Here is a 20,299-nt window from a genome sequence, read left to right as displayed (position 1 = left end):
ATCAATCTTCAGGGAAACAAATTAGGGTACATTACTGTCACAGCTTTTGCTTGACATGGTTTCAGATTTTAATCCAGTTACGTGGAAAGCCTTGGGAACATCAAAGAAATAACTTTTCCCCCCCTCTCCTGAACACAAACAAATGAAAAGGCTTTTAATAAATCCTTTTAGCTGGATACATAGCTCATACAGAGGGAAAGAGAACATTAAAAAATGTATTTCTCTAAATTCTGATTTACTCTGGAAGAAGGAATGATGACTCAGTTACACCCCTACCAAACAGAAGCTTTTAGAAAATTCTTTCACTAGACAGCAGTTCACTGAATTGCTACATTAATGTACATTTCAGGCTTTGAAGTCAAGGGGCCAAAGCAGAAATGGCTCAAGAAAAAAGGCATGCCATGCCCTCTTTACAATTACATTAATTATTTTTCCCATCTCCATGGAAAGGTTATTTACTGTATCCAGATTTTTCATTTTCCTAGCAAAACTGAGTGGGGAGACAAGATAAATATTTGTTATTTCATTTACAGAACTTGTACAGCTCACTTATTTCATTAGATTTGTCACGACAATCAGTGGTCAATGTAAGAGCAAAACTCTTTTTACATCCTGTTAAGCATACAACAAAGGCTTCTGTTCCTCCATTAAGGCCAACCAAAGCACCCTGAGGGCAAAATAAATAAGCAAAGAACAGACAGGAAAAACTTATTTGCAGTGATGAGATATTCTGGTAATAACTAAGTCATAATAATAACTAATGCTAATAATAACTAATAATAACTATAATACTTAATAACTAAGCATTGCCATGGAAGAAAAATCTCAGGGGTCAGATACCTAATTCCTGTGCCCACTCCACTTGCAGACTCAGAAATCATTCAGTAAAGGTTGTGAGTAAAGGTGCATCTATGTTTGTGCCTTTCTAATTCAAGTCTTTCAACAATTTCAAGGTTTTGTCTGCAGCTGTGAACTGTAAGTACACAGCTGTAGTACAATCATATCACAAAATTATACTGCTTGGATAGGGATATGGATGGAGACAAATTCCAAAAGATAGAACAGTAGCTTTCCTCTCAGGAGTCGTGGTTTTCCTTCCCACTTACGCCATTGCTAACTGTGTTTTCTTCGTTGAAGCATTGGAGATCAAATTATCCAATTTGTCTATTAATTTAATTGATGCAGTAATAAAATGCAACTGTCTGCCCTAAATATTTTCAATGGTGTGACAATACCAGTTTTCTATAAAATTCAGTTTTGCTTCTAAACGTTACAGCAGACATGAAATATTCACCTTAGGCTTTTCAACTTTAGGCTGTTGTGTGCTCCTGAAACAAGACAGCATGCACATCACCATCAGGAATCTGCATTCTTGTCATTATATTTTCCTCCAAAACAAGCTCTGGCAATTTTTCCAGAGCTACTTTCCCAGCACAGAAAAAGCCCAAAACAGCAATAAAGAAAGAGGAGTATTAAAAATCCACATACAAATAAGCACATTGTCTGGGCTAGAGGAAAGAAAGAAAACAGCAACACACAGAAGCTATCCAGTTCCCAAACAGCTTGACCATCTTCCACTTCCTTCCATATGATTACTTCCTGCTGTCTCTGGGCAAAGAGTAACCACTACTCTCCTTTGCGCTAAGAAAACAATACAATTGTGTTATGGAATATAAGCAACCAATAGCAGAACAAAACCTGATCACAATGTCCCTTTCACGATACAGGGCATTATGTTTCTGACTAGTCTCAATCATAAGATCTCTTTAAAATTAGATTTAAAACCATGCAAAGGGAACAACCAGAACAGCAACGAGGTAAATATAACTTTTTGCCAAAATGTTAAGTTATCTGAACACAGTGGCAGGATCCTGACTACACAGCTATCACATTTTGTCCAAATTCTCGCTACTTTTTCTTTTATCTGGGTCCTGAAATATGAGAAAGTGAAGTGTATTTATTAATGAGTAAATTATATTTAGATTTAAAAAAAAAATCAGAAGTAACTATCCACACAAAATTGCAAAGACACCAGGTACATTAGTGATAGATTTCAATTTTCTGCACCCAGAATACTGGCATTATTATTGCTATAGGGATTATGCTGACAGTAGCATTTGGCAGCATAAGAACAGGTAACATTCATTACTCAGGTCATGTTCTTCTAGAGTAAACATTTGTAAACAAATTACTGCATAAACTGCCATTTCCTGGCCAACAGCACACTCATGTCATCTGGTTTTGGGCACAGTTCCTCCCATTTCTAACAGAGAGGATACTAGAAGTGAAAAGAAAGAAGTCACAAAATAGATTCAACTGTTTTGACACAGAAAGGAGCATAACAGGAATGACTGAACACTGTTCTGGACCAGAGGCAACTAACAATGCCAGGGAAATGTGTTCCCTTTGTCTTTCAGAAGAAAAAAAGCCAGCAAAACAATACCAGAACCTAGCTAAAACCTGAAAAGGCTGGGAAAAGGAACAAATTCATTTTCTGTACAGCATCATCTGTACAGTATCACCATTCTGACTTTGTAGTAACTTAGAATTTTAATTCAATTTAAATCAACACAATTCTCTAAAGGTTGGAATGGTCACAGAGAATGGCAGCAAAGGTTAGTGACTATACTTGATATTAAATTGAAATGTCTCCCTTTGCTGGCTTAGATCTATTAATTGATTTTTTTAAAATCTATTGTTTTTTTAACTTATGCTCAGCTCTTCTCTATGTCTAGTTCCCAGTCATCTCCAGGTAGAAAATAAAAGCAGCCTTTCCAGTAAGAAGGGACGTTTTATATTACAATACTGAACAAAACAGTCCATTCCCTGTTGAAAAAAGGCCCATAACATTGAAAGAAAAAAATCATCTTAGTAATGGATTTTTAAAGCCTCAAAGTCTGCTTTTATAGAAACTAAACAGAAAATTAGAGAAAATGGAAACAAATACTTCATTTATACCTGTGGCTATGAAAGCAGATTAAAAAAAGAAGATGAAAGGCTTCAAGTTCCACTGCTGCATATCCTGAGCCACAACAGGCTCAAAAGGCTACGCACACATTTTTGCTCTCCCAGGGAAAGAGAGGACTAGAATAGAAATTCTGAACTCCAGAGATGATCCCTATACTTTCAAAACATACCTCAATACTGGATTTTTTTTTTAAAGTATATATTAAGAGAACAAACTAAATATAGAGTAGATTTTAAACCACTCTAGTATTGGAAATGTTTGAAGATTGGTATATTTTAAGAGCAACCTAAGAAGCGTATAAAATCTAGTATAAATAATGATTCTCAATTCCTAATGATTCCTAATGACTCCCTAATGATTCTCAAGCCCTTTTACATTTATTGCTAGTGACAGCATTCAAATACAAGACAGTGTAATAATTAATATTGCAATTAATTATGGCAATTAAGTTTCTTTCAACTGAAGAAACCAGTTCCTTGACAAGAGATAAGAAATACATTATGACTTACTCAGCTGAGCAGTTATTTGTGTAATCAACATACTATCTCTGATAAATCTAGTCACATAAGTAATGACTGTGTAGAAATGAGTAGGTTTTATGATAAATTAAATCCTTACTTTCAGATGCTCATAAAAACTCATGTTCTAGCCAAAGAGGACCTCTAGACACAGGCAAAGCAGGTGGCTGCCCAACAGGGAAACTCTTGGAGGCAGCAAACCTGCAATAGTGCTACCACCTGCTATTCCTACAAGTGATCAACTCTACAGAGATCCTGACAGCTGAGTTTGGAGGGGGTTTATGGCTTAGAGGGTCTTTGCTCCTCCAGGGTGTCAATATTAAAAGTTAGAGACTGAGCAGTGATTCTGTAGAATGCCTCTACCTCCATAAGGAAAACAAGCCATAAAACCCCGCTTGCTTTCTTGCCACAGGACCATAGAATAACATGGCTCCTTTGGGCAAAAGTGTATTATAAAAACAAGCAAAAAAACTCAGACAAAAACCCCCAAAGTTTTCACCCACATCTGTCTGCTGCTGGGAAATTCAGCAGAAGGTTCTAGAGAGAGCAGAAGGAAGATTGGCAGAGAACAAGGCTTCGTTCTCTTGTCAGTAAAGCCCACATTCCGGGCTCACAGTGCTCTGTTCGACTCGTATCTGCACCACCAAGCAAGAGGTCACATGATTTCTGTCCTTTGAGATGTATCAGTGATGCTTTGCTCATGTGTTTTTGTCATAGGGGTTTGCATTCTTTTTCCTGGGAAAAATGCTTACCAATGCTGCTCTAATACAGTTACAGTATAACATTTCCCATCACTATTACTTTGAAGATTTTATTTCCAGACAGCCCTGACAAAATGAGTCTGTCTCAATGCTACTTTATCGAACCTTAAAACATAAGGTTTGGAGATGGCAGTTGAATGTTACAGTCTTTGTTTTGGCAAAGCACCATATATCACATCTGTCCAAGTTGTGCACTGTGAAACAATATATCCTAAGCACTAGAAACCCAAAAATATAGATCATATGCTTTTAAGCAAGAGTGGATAAAACCAGTCCTTTTTCTATTTGTCTGTGTTTTCTTTTTCTTGATTCAGCATTATTTACAGATAAGCTACAAACTATTGAAAGTCAATAAAAAGAAAGCTGAACTAACAAAGCACTTGACAATAAACAGCTTATCAGCAAGAGCTGTATCATCTCCTTGCCTGTCTCCTTCAAGTTAAAGGAGATCTAGAATTTACAGGGTGCTGGTAAACACACTTTAGAGATTTGAAGCAGAAGCAGGAAGAACGCGGCACTTGCCAAAGTCCACATAAGGGCAGAAAGATATGAACAATCATTATCTGTGCAGCTCAGCTGGAGAAAGCTCCTCAGAAGTGTACAGTGAGAAAAGACAGGGCTACAAAGGCAGCTCACTGCAGACCTTTCTGCCCCAGCTTTCCCAGCAGATGTAGCAGTGTCTGACAGCACCACAGAAAATAATACATCACAGATTTTTGGGTCAAGCTGCTTTCCTCCTATAGAATATGGCCCCAGATTTAGAAGAGACAGAAAATAGATATACTGGAAGGTAATTGTATCTTTTATCTATAGATATCTCAGACTTGGATGATGCAATCCTATAAGTAGCTTTCAGTGCATTGGCTTTCTTTAACCTCTGATAAAATACTACACAACTGATCTTGCTGTTCCCCTGAAGTACACACTTCAAGAAGTTTGAATTCTATAATGCCAATATTTATACAAAGAAAAATTACCTTTTGGCATATAAAGACAATAGAAATTTATTAGGCATTAATAGATTTCTGAATGCACTCAATTTATAGTCTGAAGCTATCCCTATAATCACCAACATAAATTTTGGTTAGAGAAACAGCTCTTGTTTTGTGCTGCCATAGAGTCTTAAAAGGATACAGACACAAACCACAATGCACCTGCTGCACTACTTATTACATAGAAAGTTAGAGAGGATGATTGGTCCTTCTTAAATCATTTTTTCTTCAGTTGTTCAGCTATGAGATCAGCAGGACACTTTCAGCACTAATGAATGTAGTGCTGTGTTGAGTACATGTCACTGGGACAGCTCAGAGAAAGAAAACCAAAAAGTCTGGAACACCAAGGAAATCCTGTTAAATCAGAAAGATGTATTAAGCCTTGAAGCCTTCCAGGACATTATCTCAGAACCAACTCACAGACAAAGGTCAGAAAAAAGTAATGAGGCTGCCTTGCAACTGTGTTGAGCAAGAAGACTGTAAGACTGTAATTTAGACAATGTTAAATCAGACAGCACAGTCTTATAGAAATGCTTTTTGAATTTTAAAAGCACATTTGGAACCAAAAATTCAATTTTTTCAAATAATTATTTTTGCAAATAGTCATAAATCCTCATGCATTAGTCTAAATTTACCAAAGGTCTAATCATCACTGCTGGTTTAGCTTTTATAAGATCTGTTAAAGGCAGCTTTGATTATAATGACATGAGACATGTAAGTGTACATTTGTACAGGTGCACATCAAAGCCTCTGAAACCCAGCCCTAATTAAACTTCTTGCCTGCAAAACTATCTGTACTCCACCATGATGCTCTTCTCCAATTCTCAGTGCTCTGTGATCCATTTTAGCTACCAGTTTACTTTCTTTGGTGTTCCCTGGGGCTTACAGGGAGGATGAAAGAAACATGCTCTTTTCTTCCAGTCTTTATACTGGTTCGTGACTACAGAATAAAGAAATTTGTAATTGTATGTTTTTGGAGAATCGATGGTCACGTCAGCTACAATTCCTACACTGTTACATGATAAAGGATAACAAACAATTTAATCCTTGCTCTGAATAATGACAGTACAATAAAGTAAGAGGTATTATTGGAGTCCTTAAGTCAACTAAGACATGACTTTGTTATGGAATATTTTTAACTGGAACTACTACTAATATAGTATTGCCCTAAATTCTGGCCTCAGGTACAAGGACTAATGAACAACAATGAAGCCAAAGATCCCCAACCTAATAAATAAAAGCAAGTGCAACAGCAGAGAAACATGTTCTGATCCATCACTGTGGAAGCATACCTGAAAACTGAGAAGCTCTTTAAACAGTTTAAAAATTGGCCAGTATTCATAAGGAATACAACAGTTTGACTGGAGAATATAAGACAAATAGAATTAAATATGTCTGACTGATAACACTGATAGAGTTCAAATTAAAATACTCATCAATGTTAGTGGATTGTAAATATATGCCAAATTCAAATTCAAATTTTAATTAAATATGCAAAATTCATATATTTTAAGTCAGCCTTTAAGGAAAGGCATTTTTCAGAAATTTCTTCATTTATTGGCATCATGGCAAACTGGCCACAGGGACAGATAATATGGTGGGCTGATCTGGTGTACTGACAGTCTAGGACATAAGAGTGACAGCTCCTTATCACCTCTCAGTAGGCAGGCATGAGGTAACAGATGTTGAAAACAGTCTTGTGACAAAGAGGAATAGGGATTACTCCTTACAGCTGTTATTCAGAGCCTCTAGAAATTCAGTGTGAAAAAAGTGAAGCTTGGATCAATTCTTATTAGGTGTCTCTCCTTATAAGTGACCTGCTGATATCAAGTTAAAAATGCCTTAACCAGGTCATAAAGGTGAAGTTGAACTCTACAAAATACCAGTTTAAATCCCATGCACCACCTGAAGTTTACACAAAATTTAAGAAGCACACAAATCTTGTGTCAAATTTCTGCTCAGGAATCAATTTTGCTTTAACATACAAAGCAAACTACAGTGAGAGAAAGGTTATAGCATAATATTTAAAAGAAAATATGACATTCAGAAAAAAGTAAATATCATCATAATCCCTATAGTCTTCACCTCCTCACTAAGCAGAAAATGAATAGGATAGCTATCAGCTATCAGCTATCAGCTCACTCAAGAGGCACCTGCATAATACACTTAAAACAGGTACACAATTACACTTATTTTTCTATGAAATCCAAATTTTCTACACAAAGAAGTTCTAAACATAATCCCAGATCACATCCATCTTTCTTTGTTGGAAGCACAAAAAAGAAAAAAAAATATTCTAGAACAATCTTCCTCCTAATACACCCTCCCAGAAGCACCAAGCCAGGAGAATCTTCAGGTGCATTTGATTGCAATGATCCTTCAGATGCAATCTTCAGATGCAATGATTGCAAGATTTCAGACATTTTTTCATTACTCAGACTGACAACATGAAATGAAGGCAAAGAATGAACCAGCTAAGGAGCTACTTTAAATTACATTGAGTTTTGACTGCTAATATAGTTGTACACCAAACCAGCTGAAGGTTTTTCACCAATGCAGGCAAAATTCAGTACTGCAATATAGCAATGAGGGCCAAAGGGCAGGAGGAGGAATTAGTGGCCAGGCCAGTATGCTTCTCATACCTAATATAAAAGTGTAAATTGCTCAGTACTCCCTTCCCCATTATTATCTCCAGCAAAACTTTTACCTGAACAGTGTTAGTATAAATTTATATTAGCAGTATACAGGTTAGAGAGTATAAATTATTAGATTTATTTGTACTGGAAGGAAAATTGGAGTATATTAAGACAGAAAAAATACACATTATGTAAATCTTGCTATTACTATCGACGGTGATATTGGGTCAGAGTGGAGAGTAAAGTAAACCTGGTTGTTCTGAAAAACAAGTTATTTACTACTTATGTAGAAGTGTTTGTAATCTTAGTTCATAAATCTAAGCAGCTTACTTTAATTGTTCAGGAGAACGGGAGATGCTAGGATTAAAATCCTAATTTACAAAACAAAAAAACACATACAGGCACTCTCTGAGCATGCTCTCTAACTTTGGAAGACTTCATGCACATACTATAGAATAGAAAAAAGATCCTCAATACTTATGTAGTTATTTCTGTTTTATACCCAATACTTGTCTCTCAGGATTAATACAGAATATTCTTTTTCCAAAGGATGTCTAAACCATTTTGTAAGGGATGACTCCCTCCTCTATTGATCTCTAGCTGTATCACACTTCTTTGGATACAGCTCTGGCAACAGTAGGAGGAAACTATGATTTGATTTAGCTCATCTTGCTGCTTTGTTGTAGGCAGGCTCTGTGCCCCGTGTCAGCTCAGAACCAGCACTGAACTCTCCTTCTCCCCCTGTTATGGCAGTGCTTGGCTCTCACAGGGCATTAGCCAAGATGTTTCCTGTCAGGAGCACTGAGCTGTTATTGCCCACATGTTCCCACACTTGACAGGAACAGGCAATGTTGAAGGTAGAGTGTTTGTGAGCTGCAGCAACGCTGGAGGGCAGCTGGGCTCATTACTCACTTCTCCAGCTGGAAACTGAGTATTTATTGTTGTGAGACCTTACCCTACCAGGGCATCTCAGCCCCGAAATTATCAATATATAAACTCAGCCAAAGTCAGCTGCTCCCTTAATTGTCAGTATGTCAGAACCATGAACTGTAATTTTATTACCTGAGCTAGATCAGCTTGTTTGATAAATTGTGATTGTTCCTGGGTTTAGCCAATAGAACTGAATGAATTAAAAGCCCCAAGGTTTCAGATTTTTCCCTCTATATAAGCCAAAGTGTTTTAAAGCTTAATAAGGCAACAACCTCTTGGCAACACACAGACCGTTTTCCCACAAGCAGTTCAAAAAAGCTCTTCTCCCCTATTCAATGAATGTAGTTAGGAAACCAGTCTGCACCACTACAACACCAGTTCTGTGCTGGAATACCAAAGTAAAAAGCCACAAATCTTAGCTTAATTGTTATATAGGTTATAAATTATGAAAGAGTAAAGCTGAGCCTCTTAAAAGGATGTATTTTTAAAAGTCTGCCCTGAAACCTGAAATCCCTTGAAATTATACCTGAGGTGATGCTAACCTACTTGCCTAGAAATAAAAATTTTCACAACAAATTACTATTACATATACATACATTATATAGTGAACATACATATATATATATATTATATAGTGAACTATATATGCATAACTCACTCAGGAGGCTACCTTAAATATGCTGACATTATTAATCAGAAATAAGCAATATGGTTTCTACAGGGTATTTTAAAATATTATTGTTATTGTTACTACGTCCCTTTCTTAAAATGTACACACACACAAAACACACCCTAAAATTTAACAATTTGCATCACCCTGTTTTGTCCTTAGACTTTTACTTTGCACTCTCTGGTTTCTGCCATCCAGTGATCTAGCAGCAGAGTGTTTTATCTCTGTTAAATGACAGACTACCTTCCTACAATCAAGAATACTACAGAAAAAGCTTCTCTGAGTTTCTTCTGTACTTTAAATAATGAAGTTTTCCCTTTCAGCTTCTAATCAGAAGCTCCAGGATTATTGCCAAATGTGTGTTTCTTGGATACCAGGCAAAGGCTTCCTGTCTACCATTTATTTCTTTAGTTTCATTTTCTGAGTCAAGCTGAAGGCTCCAAAAAACATTCATTCACAATTTAAAGACTTGCAGAAAGGAAAAGGTTGTCTTCACTAACTCTTAGCAATCTGTAGGAAAACAGAAAATTTAATTTTGACTGTTTAAGTTCAGAATTATTTTCTAATTAACTATTTCACCAAAAAAATCACTGTAGTAACGTTAAAAAGATCAAGGAGATAGAAACCTTGTCATAACTTAGGTACCTAGGAAATAATCTCTAAACTTATTAAAGGAGTGAATTTTCCCTCTTGTTTCCTCAAAAGTGAAAGATCAGGAAGTAGAGAATTCACTTAACAAACAAAGCTTGATCTCTTCTGAAAGACAACACGGCACGTTCCAAGATCCTGATCTGTCTATGATCCTGAGACACTCATGAGAGGTGGCTGCACTCACGAGAGGCTGGCTGAAATGAAACAGAAAAGTGGCCATGCCTGCCCCTCTCCATGACACAGCACTTGCCTACACTGCCCTGTTACTGCAAGATCTATCGCAAACATAAGTCATCCTCTGCTTTCAGTTTGTTTGCCATTTACAAATCTTTTTTCCCCTTTTTTGTTGTTACCTATAGGTTTCAAAATGTATTATTTTCCTTTCTTTTTGAAAGCGTGACCTTATTCTTCTCACTATTATTTCTGTTACCAGGTCCAAACTGGAAACACTGGATTGTATTCAAATTGGTTTCCCCCATAGCAAAATATAACCAACTGCAAGAGCTATTTGAACAGGAAATACAGACCAGATTTTGCTGAAATTGACAGTTTATTAAATTTACAGATGTCCCATTACCAAAATTATTCTAAATTTAATTTACTTTCAGTTTAGTAGATTGTGTTTCTAAGCATCTATTTTCAAGTTACTATGGAAACAATTCCTGATACTTCTATCCTAACCTAAAATTTAAGATGAGTAATTTTAATGTAAAGCGTTTAGTGTGATAAAGTGAAGTTTGAGGGGGGTTAAGCAGGATTTTAGGCGTGGGCACGGTAGAGGCAGATTCAGGTGGGACCGGAGTCATTTCCCGAGCAAGAGCTCCCTCGAGCGGCGAGAGCGGCGGAGCGGGGGCTCCGGAGCGAGCAGGGGACACACGGGCCCAGCTCCCCACGAAAAATCATTCCTTCAATGAAAGGAGACAATTAAGAGGGACAAGTAACACACAGGACATAAGGAAATTCATAACCTTAAGGTAACTGAATTCAGCTCAGGTCAGCTGCATCCTCAACTGTCACAGACACACAGAGTGTATATATATATTTTTAAGTCACCAATGACATTACTTAGGGTTTGGAAAATTGCCACATTTTAAACACCAGGCTTTTCTCTCTTTCATTTTTTTCTTCAAGATTTGCTGATAAAAATGAGAAAGGAACAAAAATGTTCTGAAAATTGCATGTTTCAATTTTAACCGGAAATTAAGCATGCCCATTTCATCTTACTTGAGGGGGACTAATTTCTTTCCAGATAGAAGATTTCAAAGTTCAAATTTATCTGAAGATACTCAAGGTGAACCTCTGTAATTGTTCTTCTAGGGTGCCTGCTTCTCTGGCAAGCAAGGCAGAACAGGAAGACTTTAGCAAGGCACTGCTTTCAACACTGCATTTGCACAGCACCAGGAATAGCCACAATCCTTATCACAGATCCAGTCCACCTCTGCTTCGCTGCCACATGGAAAATTTCCGGGATGCAGGAAAAAAGCAAATAAGTTGCAAGAGAAACGAGTTTAAAGTCCTTAACCACAGACTTTTCCTAGAGGGAGCTGCTAGCACAAAGCACACCCTGATGACAGCTATCGTTTGGCACACGGCCTTAAAGAACTGTTCCCAGCTTTAATCAGAGAGGGCTGGAAAGCATTCCAGGAAGAGCTGTGGCCTTGAGAAAAGCCGGGGTTTCTCAAGCCCCAGACCTCTAGCTAAGAAGTATTTTGTCAGTGACTGCCACCTCCAGTTCAACAGAGCTCAGGCACAGCCTGGCTGCAGGAACTTCCCTGGCCACACAGGGATAAACAAAGTGCAACAAAGCATTTGTGTAGTTTCTCTTGGAATTTTTTTCACAGGCAACAAATGCCAAATTCCTAAATTCCTTCATTCCTTACAGACAAATCTTCAATACTTGTCTGATATGCTAAGTTGCATGCCCAACATAATAGAGATTATTTAAATGACATTTAAAAGGTGGGGAAATTGAATACACACACACACAAAAAAAAGTCAGATTCCCATCACAGTACCCTTTTCTCTGGACTCTTCTTGTTTCCTGATTACTTTGCAAAACAGATTTTAGCTGGAGATGCTGCATTTAGATCATGAAAGGGATAATTACTGTGCCCTATTAGAAGCATTAACCAAAATGCATCACTGGGGCAAAGTCTTTAGAATAACAAGTTCATATCACAAATAATCTTAGCTGAGAACAAGGCAGTCTGACCTCTATTTTTGGGGAAGTTTGATTAGATGATCTTAAAACTCCCAGTCTTATATGTGAACCCTATGACCAAGTCAGGAGAGCTATCTTTGAATACCTTAGGTATTACTGTTTCTCACAAACCCTTACATTATTTTTTCTTCAGGCCTTTTTTCCCCACTTTGAATTTAAAAAAAAATTAAGTAACACAGGAAGAGATTTTATTTCTTCACCTTTCCCCCTTCCCAGACCTCTCAGAAGAAGTCAGAAATGAGTCATTATTCAAGAGGAGTACAATGATGATAACAAACTAACAGTTATTTTTCACATTTTCACAGAGTACAAAGGCAGCAGATGTATGAATAGACAATTCCTGCTTTTAATACAAGAAAGGATCTGCAAGTCAATTTTAATATTTCTCTCCCCTAAGTTCTGTATTATTCTTGCAGGCTAAAGAGATTGATGGTAGCTGAAAGGCAAAAATATCACTTTCAGATACACTGTCCACATTATTAGTTCAGTGACAGATAAAAATACTATTCTGATTTTAACTTGTTATTCAAACATGTTTCAAATTGGAAAAGAGCAGACTCACACTGGGTAAAGCTCCAGACTTGCACTTACGCTGAAATCAATGGTAAAAGTCAGATCAACTGGAACAAGTCTGAAACTAAAGTTATGAAGTAACCTTTAGAACTACAACAAGTAATGCAATAGGTGTTGGTGCATGGTTAAACAAACTCATAAAAATCTCCTTATAAGGACAGATGTGCCCTTTAATATACAGCTCTTAAACAACATTCTTGAACTAATCAAGAAATACTGCTCCAGCTTGTAAAAGCGTTTCATGTTAGAAAGCTTCAAATGTGACAATCCTCTGCATTTTTTCTAAGCACAAAGATCTATCTTGTACATAAAACTTTTATCAGATGCACTTCCTCCAAAATAGCACATAACTCTAGACATCAAAATTTTGGCTATATAAAGGACAAGAGAAAATGCAGATACCTTCATAACTTAAGATGAAATATTATTCTTTGTTATTTGTTTTGTAGTCTTTGCACTCACAAAAATAACTGTAGTGAAATATTTTGTGTAAAGTAATTTATCTGCGACACAATGTAAACTGGGAAGAGGGTGTGCAATGGAAAATGGAAATGTAGAAATCTGATATTCAGCAGTTTCTAATAAATTCCTTATGCATTTCCTAAGCACTGGCTATAAGTGTGTTGGTCTATTAATAATTTGACTCTTAGCTATAATAAAATTACAAATATAAGCTTAAAGCTTAGATGAAAGAGTCACAATTCATCACCAACTGGAATTCAGTAACAACTTTCAGGAATCTCTTTACCCTGTTGAAGGACAAGACTGACAAAAGCTGGGCTGGCTTTGTTTAAGATGGTTTATGGGTAGGCTGTTGAGCAGCTGTGGTTTCCTCTATATAATAAGTAAGTCATTCAGTGAACTGTTTCTACAGAATACTTCCATTACAGTTGACATATGTCCCAGCCTTAAAATAACAGGCACCTTTGCTGTCTCCTTTCTTCTCAAAAGGTATGTTGTACAGCAGGTGGACCTTCAGAGGCAGCTTATTACCTGCAGAAGCCATATTACTGTTGGTTTTGGGGTTTTACTAAAGCATTCTTAAAATAAGTAAACATTAAACAACTGCTGTTTGTCCCCAGTCACCTTCTCTAACAGTTTCTTTCATCCTGGCTTAAATCTTTGTACCGTCTGTCCAGCATTACCACCACTCTTCACAGCCATTCCCCTCTCCTCCTACTTTTAGAGGGCCTGGTTTACCTGTACCAGCTGCAACATACTTCAGGACAATTTAAATACATCTAAAGGTGTAGCAACAGGATCTTTACATTTATGTGACAGGAAAATGTCCTTGTTACTCTCCTTTTATTGAGAACAGGCCTTCCTATAAAGAACAGATATAATACAAAGTAGTAAATGACAGAATGCTTTTTTTCACTGAGAATGTTTCCACCCATTACAGAAACCAGGCCCTAAGAGGAGAGACTGTTAAAAGGAGATAGTTCCAAAAGATGCAAACTTTAGCTGAATCCAAATTTTAAGCATGAAAATACAAAACCCGTGTAAATCTGTGTTTGCATGCAGAGATGGTGGGTTTGCAGGTGTTTTTACAAAGGTAGCCTTCATCTTAACAATGTCTTTTGTTCTGACTCCACACAGAGTTAAGTGCACACAACCAGCAGGACTTCAGAGTAATGCTTGTGAACAGTTCCTAGAGTGTAAGTGAACTTGAATTGTCAGTAAAATTAAAAGATTGCAGGCTTTCAACTCAGGGACTTTCTGCACAATGGAAAAGAAGAAAATTCTCATATAAAGTAGTGGATTAAGGCATAACACAGTTATACTACAAACCATGGTAACTAAAAGAAACAAACAGCAAGGCCACTCCTTACACCTCAGCTGTTACATGCACTATTACCCCTAATCAATTGAAACACTTTTTCCAAACACAAACATTATTTAAAACATTTTTGTCTACTATGATCACAGTAGCACTGAGATCTTTACCTTAGGAAAAGAAGGAAGCTGGACTTCATTCAGGATCTTATATAACAGAGAGATTGCAACATGGCTAGCTGATTTTTTTTTTCAGCATTGATTTTTATACTTTTTCTCCAAAATCATGTTTCAGCAAAGATGCTTTGGTTTTTCTGGTTTAATATACAAACTGTGGGTTTGAAATAAACTTCTCACAAACATTCTCAAGTCTCAAGTTAGGATCTTTAAAAGGTATTAAGAAAAATTTCTTTAAAAACCACTCCTTTTTATTTAAGGCAAAACACTGATTTCTTACAGAAACTAATTTTCACAACACCTTCTATCACTATTGATATTTATATAGCATACCTGTGTCACACTTCTGCTGCAATAAGCTCTGCATTCCATAAAAATCCCCCAAAGTACAGATTTAGCATGTCACAAACAGCAGACAAGCCAAACAATTACACAAGGTGAACCTGTCAAATAATACAAAAAATTATGATTAGAATAAAATAGTAGTGTTGATGCTTATCCAGGCTTAAGACATAGACACAGAAATGCACAGACTGTTCTCAAATATTGCCTAGTATAAAGCTTCCAGGGAAATCAGTAATAGGGGTTCCAATCAGCTGCAATTCAAATGGAGAAGGAAGGTCCTTGCAATGTCAACTTTTCAATGTGTACATGCATGCACACACTTTTTAGCTTTTTATATACATAGATGCTTTTTTCTTTACTCATCCAGCTCTTATTACAGGATAAAATAACAATCCTTTTGAGCTTTTTCCTGAGCTTAGGAAAAAAAGCTTTTCATCTTGCTAAATTCAGCCTGATAATCTAACTTAGTACTTCATAAATTCAGCTCAGACCCCGTATGCCAAGCTGTGTTGAAACTTTCAGTTTATCTTGTTCTGTCTCACAGAGGAAGGTTTGTGACCAAGAGTTTATTAGGAAAATATAAGGTTAATAAATTTAATTGATATATTTTTCTAATCATTCCCAGTCTTGAAAAACGTCTATACATAACACCAAACACTGTTCATCTCACACAAATCTCTCAGTGAGGAAGAAATGAAATCACTTTCCCCCCAGTCCATGTCACTCTGTGATCTCTAACTCTACATCCCAAAATTCCAAAACCTAAATCCAAATTCAAAACACTCTATTTACAAGAAAAAAAAAAAAAAAAGGATTTGCCGCATGCCATTCAGATGGAAAACATCCAGTAAAGCCCAAGTTCCTTGACAGCCTGTCATTTAAAAATGCAGAACTCCTAAACTCGTCTAGCTAACTCAGAAGGAAAATCCCTTAAGCTCTCCCCCTCCCTGCTCTCCCTTACAGATCCCCATAGTGCAGGCTTTTTAGCTTGTTTACCACCACCTGCCAGTGTTCCCCTTCTTGCTGATGTCTGCTTTAATTTTGTAAGGAAAGCATGCCCAGCACTTAGATAAAAAGTAAGTAACTTTCTGATTTTCTCTCAGTTATGCTCAGTTGGGGTTGCAGGCAAATGACAGACCAGGGAGTCGGTGTTGGCATGAGATACAGTTAACTGAAAAAAATGTATGAAATTACTGACATGACATTAAAAAAATTCACTAGGAATTACAAATAGTACTATGAGAGGGTGCCAAAGTTACAGATAGTGCTGTGAGGGCGGCTGGGTGCCACAGGTGCTTAAGGAGGAGTTAGAGCAGAAACTGTCAGACAGCAGAGAGAATTGGAAGGGACTGCCAGGGACATTCCAGGGACTAAAGTCATGCCAGGTCACCACCTCAGGGTAACCATGTCAGTAACACCACATAAGGCTGGGATTATCTAAGTAACCCGAATCTGAGCGCAGATGTAGCAAAACTGGGGCCAATGTGGAACAAGTCATTAGGGGTGGATTGTTTATTTGGGAGGAGCCTGCATTGGAAAAACAGAGATGTAATGACAGCAGAAAACAGGGCCAGGAAATGGCAAAAGGAACAAGGTGTGCAGCTCATTCCTGGTACTGTCAGGCAGCCCTGGCTTTCATCACCACGCCCGGGCAGGACAGTAATCCAGACCTGTTGTTCTGACCATACCAAAAGCTCCAGCCTGCCCCCTTGGTCAGGAGAACTCGGGGAGAGGCAGGCAGGGTGCTCTCCCTGATCAGAGAGGGAACAGCTGGCTGCCACTGGCTGTTGTGCCCTTTAGAGCTGCCCACTTCCTAACAGGCTCTTCAGAGACCTAAATTTCTCTGCAAATTTCATGTCCTTTCTTTGTTATTTACTGGCTTGCTTTCCATTTCTAAAAAGGTCCAGAAATCAGTCGGTGGGCAGGATACACTAACTGCCTTATCTCATGAAAGCTGATACCAAAAACATTTCAAAGAATGGCCACATAGGCTCAGCAATTTTTTCTGCAGTGTAACTGCATTTGTGAACAGTATTTAAACAGCACACCTTTTTAAAATTTAAATCTGATTGTTTAGAAATAAAGCAGGAGTTAGTGATGCCAAGTCATATTTTCATGTTCAGACTACATTGAACACATAAAATAACTTCATAAACAAGCCTGAACAGGGGTTATTTCATTTGTAGTAATATGAAATTGATGTCGTTCCAATTTTCCAGTGATTAACATGAATGATATTATTTTATTTCTAAGAAAGCATCATAACATGTTCCATTTTTAAAAGAACTTAGATTTGTTTTATATAAAGAATGAAAAAAAAGGTCTGAAACAATAACTGAATTTGAATAGGCCCTTTTGGTGCCAATGTAAGGCTAAAACAATACCTCAAAGAGCTGAGAAATGTGCAGTCTATTTAGAAACAAACATTCATATAGTTACTGCTTTTTATCACACTGTGTGATAATAACAACATTAGAACTAAATGAAAAGCTCTTATCTGAAAGAAGAATAAATACATTTTTAAAAATGAAAAAGACATACAAAGAAAACAAAGAATGTGCAAGTGATACCAAAAGATGCAGGGGAGGACACATTTTTGGACTCCAAGGGAAGTTTCAATTTGAAGATATTTTGAAAGCAATTTAAATGTGAGATAAGGCCAGCTGTGTATCTAATGTGTTCTGTCAGTACAGCTCACAAGTCTATGCTAAAAGCAGTGTGCAGGAAGAAGAAACACCACCTTGCTCTTCATCTGCATTTGAATTTAATAAAAAGCTAATCATCCCAGCTTACGATTCTTTAGCTCCACTTAAAAATAAAATGTAATTTTCATCCCAGAGGAGTTTTCTTATTATTTATTGCTCAGTTTGCTAGTGCAAGATATAAACCAGGCCTGTAGTAACAAGGCTGTTTTGGCAGGGAAGAAGAAAGTAGCAAACACTGCCTCTAAACCTTGGCCCGTGCTGCAGCGGGTACCCCGAGCTCGCCTCTCACCCCCACAGTCCAGCAGCCCTGGCTCATGGCCTGGCTGCCAACATGGCCTCAAGATGCCAAGTGCCTTCCAAAGCCACTCAGCTCCCAGGACAGGTAAGTCTGGGCTGAATCATACTTTCAGTGAACTTCCTCCCCATAGGCATAGATAAGAATGGCACCCCACTGGTTTGAGCAAGTCACCTTCTTAGAGCTTTAGATTTTTTTTTTAATGCAAAGAAAACATAAATGCTATGGTATGCTAAACATTCCTTATGTGTTAAATACTGCTTATATCAGTCCTGCTGATTCTGCTTAACACCTAAAGAAACAGATCTGAGCTGTAGGGCAAAGAAGCACTCCTCCACACACCCCTAACTTTTCTTCCTACTTGACTGCTCACTAAAAAGAAAAACCTGTATGACAAAAAAAATCTTCTCTAGAAACATATCAATCTGTCAGCAAGTACAATCTAAAATAGTCAAACCATGTATGCACAGCAGACAGTTCTTAGACTAGATGAATTTGGCCTTACCAAAATAAAAGATGAAACCAAGTAAAGTAATGCACAGGTAAACCAAATCATGAAGCCTTACTGGCTCCATAAGTTAAACCATGAAATTCCCAAAGGCTGTACAAGCAGCCTCCAAAAACACCAAAGAAAAATACCCTCCTTACAAGGGCTTTTCTTTCTTCCTGTGCATCTCTGAACCAGACTAATAATTACAGTCCCTGGGACTGTTTTCCACCAGCCATTCTCTGCCCTGCTACTCTTTTTCTCCCTCCAAAAACTAGTCTCTGTTTTATTTTGAAGCTCTTGACTGCTGCCACACCTGCAACCCCAGAGGCAGGTATTAACCATCATGTACTGAACCAGATCATTACAGGCCAAATAAACACATTGACGGAATTTGGGGCCCAAAAACACCCGCCCAATAAGCAGCAGAGAAGCCACCAGCAGACAGTACTTCCCAGTCCAGCCCCAGGATTGTGCAACCACAGGCTGGGTCAAGATGAAGGGTACCCCTACAGACAAAGAGGGAAGAAGCCTCCAGGCACTCAGATCTGTTCCCCTTAGGCAAGGGACCTATTCAAATCTCTATGCCACAGGCACAACAATCTTTTGAAAGGGCCTTTTCTGTGCTCTCTCATATGTCAGGCCAGTAATCTGTTCCCAGCAGCCTCTCCTCAAGCCTCAGCCTTGCTCACCTCTTCCTCAGGGAGCATCCTCTCTGAGGCACAGCCTGGCTTTACCCAGACAGAAACCAAGAAGCCAGTTTTTGGGAGTTGCCCTCATACAGACCCCATGCCATCACCCTTAGCCACGCACCTGCCACAGCTCTTAGAGCCTTCCAGCAGCCCCTGCCTAACAAAGGGGTAACAACCAAGAGACTACGGCTGAGGAAGGGCTCAGTTGTTGCTCTCCTAGCCCAGCTTTAAGAGACAAACATCTAATTAAACACAACTCAGCTTTTTATTTGCCTGCAAAGAGTGGTGCCCAGCTGGGGCCTTGGGGTTGGTGCACTTTGTGAGTCACTCACACAGCAACTAGCGCTTCAAATCCCAGCAGTGGAGCACAAAACCAGAGCAGATGGGTACCAGTGCTATTTCTAACCACTCAGCAATATGTCCCTGAAGGAACACCCACTAGTGCCTGAGGGCAGGTAGCAGCTTGCTGTGTGGGTGCCCCGTGCACCTCAGTGACGTGCCTGGGGAGGCAGGAGCTGGGGGCCTGGGGGACATGGGTGCACAGACAGTGGCATTTCAGGTTCAAAATTTCAGGCCAAAAACAAGTGTTGGCATTTCAGGTTCAACAAGACCAAGTGCCAGTCCCACCCTTTGGCCACAATAACACCCTGCCGCACTCCAGGCTGGGGCAGAGTGGCTGGCAAGTGTCTGGTGCAAAAGGACCTGGAGGTACTTGTCAGCAAAGGCTGACCATAAGCCAGGTGTGCCGGGTGGCCAAGAATGCCAACGGCCCCTGGCCTGTATCAGGAATAGTGTGGCCAGCAGGAGCAGGACTGTGATTGTCCCAGTGTACTGGGCACTGGTACTTGAGGCCACACCTCAAGCGTTGTGTCCAGTTCTGGGCCCCTTGATTCTGGAAGGAC

At 38.4% G+C, this 20,299-nt stretch overlaps 1 long non-coding RNA gene across 3 annotated transcripts in view; it reads right to left on the bottom strand.

The window, feature by feature from the left end:
* The window catches only part of LOC137481137 (uncharacterized), a 115,032-nt gene extending 95,376 nt beyond the window's left edge, over nt 1-19,656 (bottom strand). The window contains exons 1-2 of one of the 3 annotated variants that reach the window (XR_011003336.1): nt 19,398-19,656; nt 15,207-15,316 (exon numbers count right to left, since the gene is read on the bottom strand). This is a non-coding gene — a long non-coding RNA (uncharacterized lncRNA). The remainder of the gene's footprint in view (nt 1-15,206; nt 15,317-19,397) is intronic. The other 2 variants (XR_011003335.1, XR_011003337.1) reach the window with 2 other exon arrangements.
* Between the last annotated feature and the right edge of the window lie 643 nt (nt 19,657-20,299).

This window comes from Anomalospiza imberbis, chromosome 12, assembly GCF_031753505.1.
Source record: "Anomalospiza imberbis isolate Cuckoo-Finch-1a 21T00152 chromosome 12, ASM3175350v1, whole genome shotgun sequence".
Taxonomy (NCBI): Eukaryota; Metazoa; Chordata; class Aves; order Passeriformes; family Viduidae; genus Anomalospiza; species Anomalospiza imberbis.
This window is presented reverse-complemented; position numbering and strand designations above follow the sequence as displayed.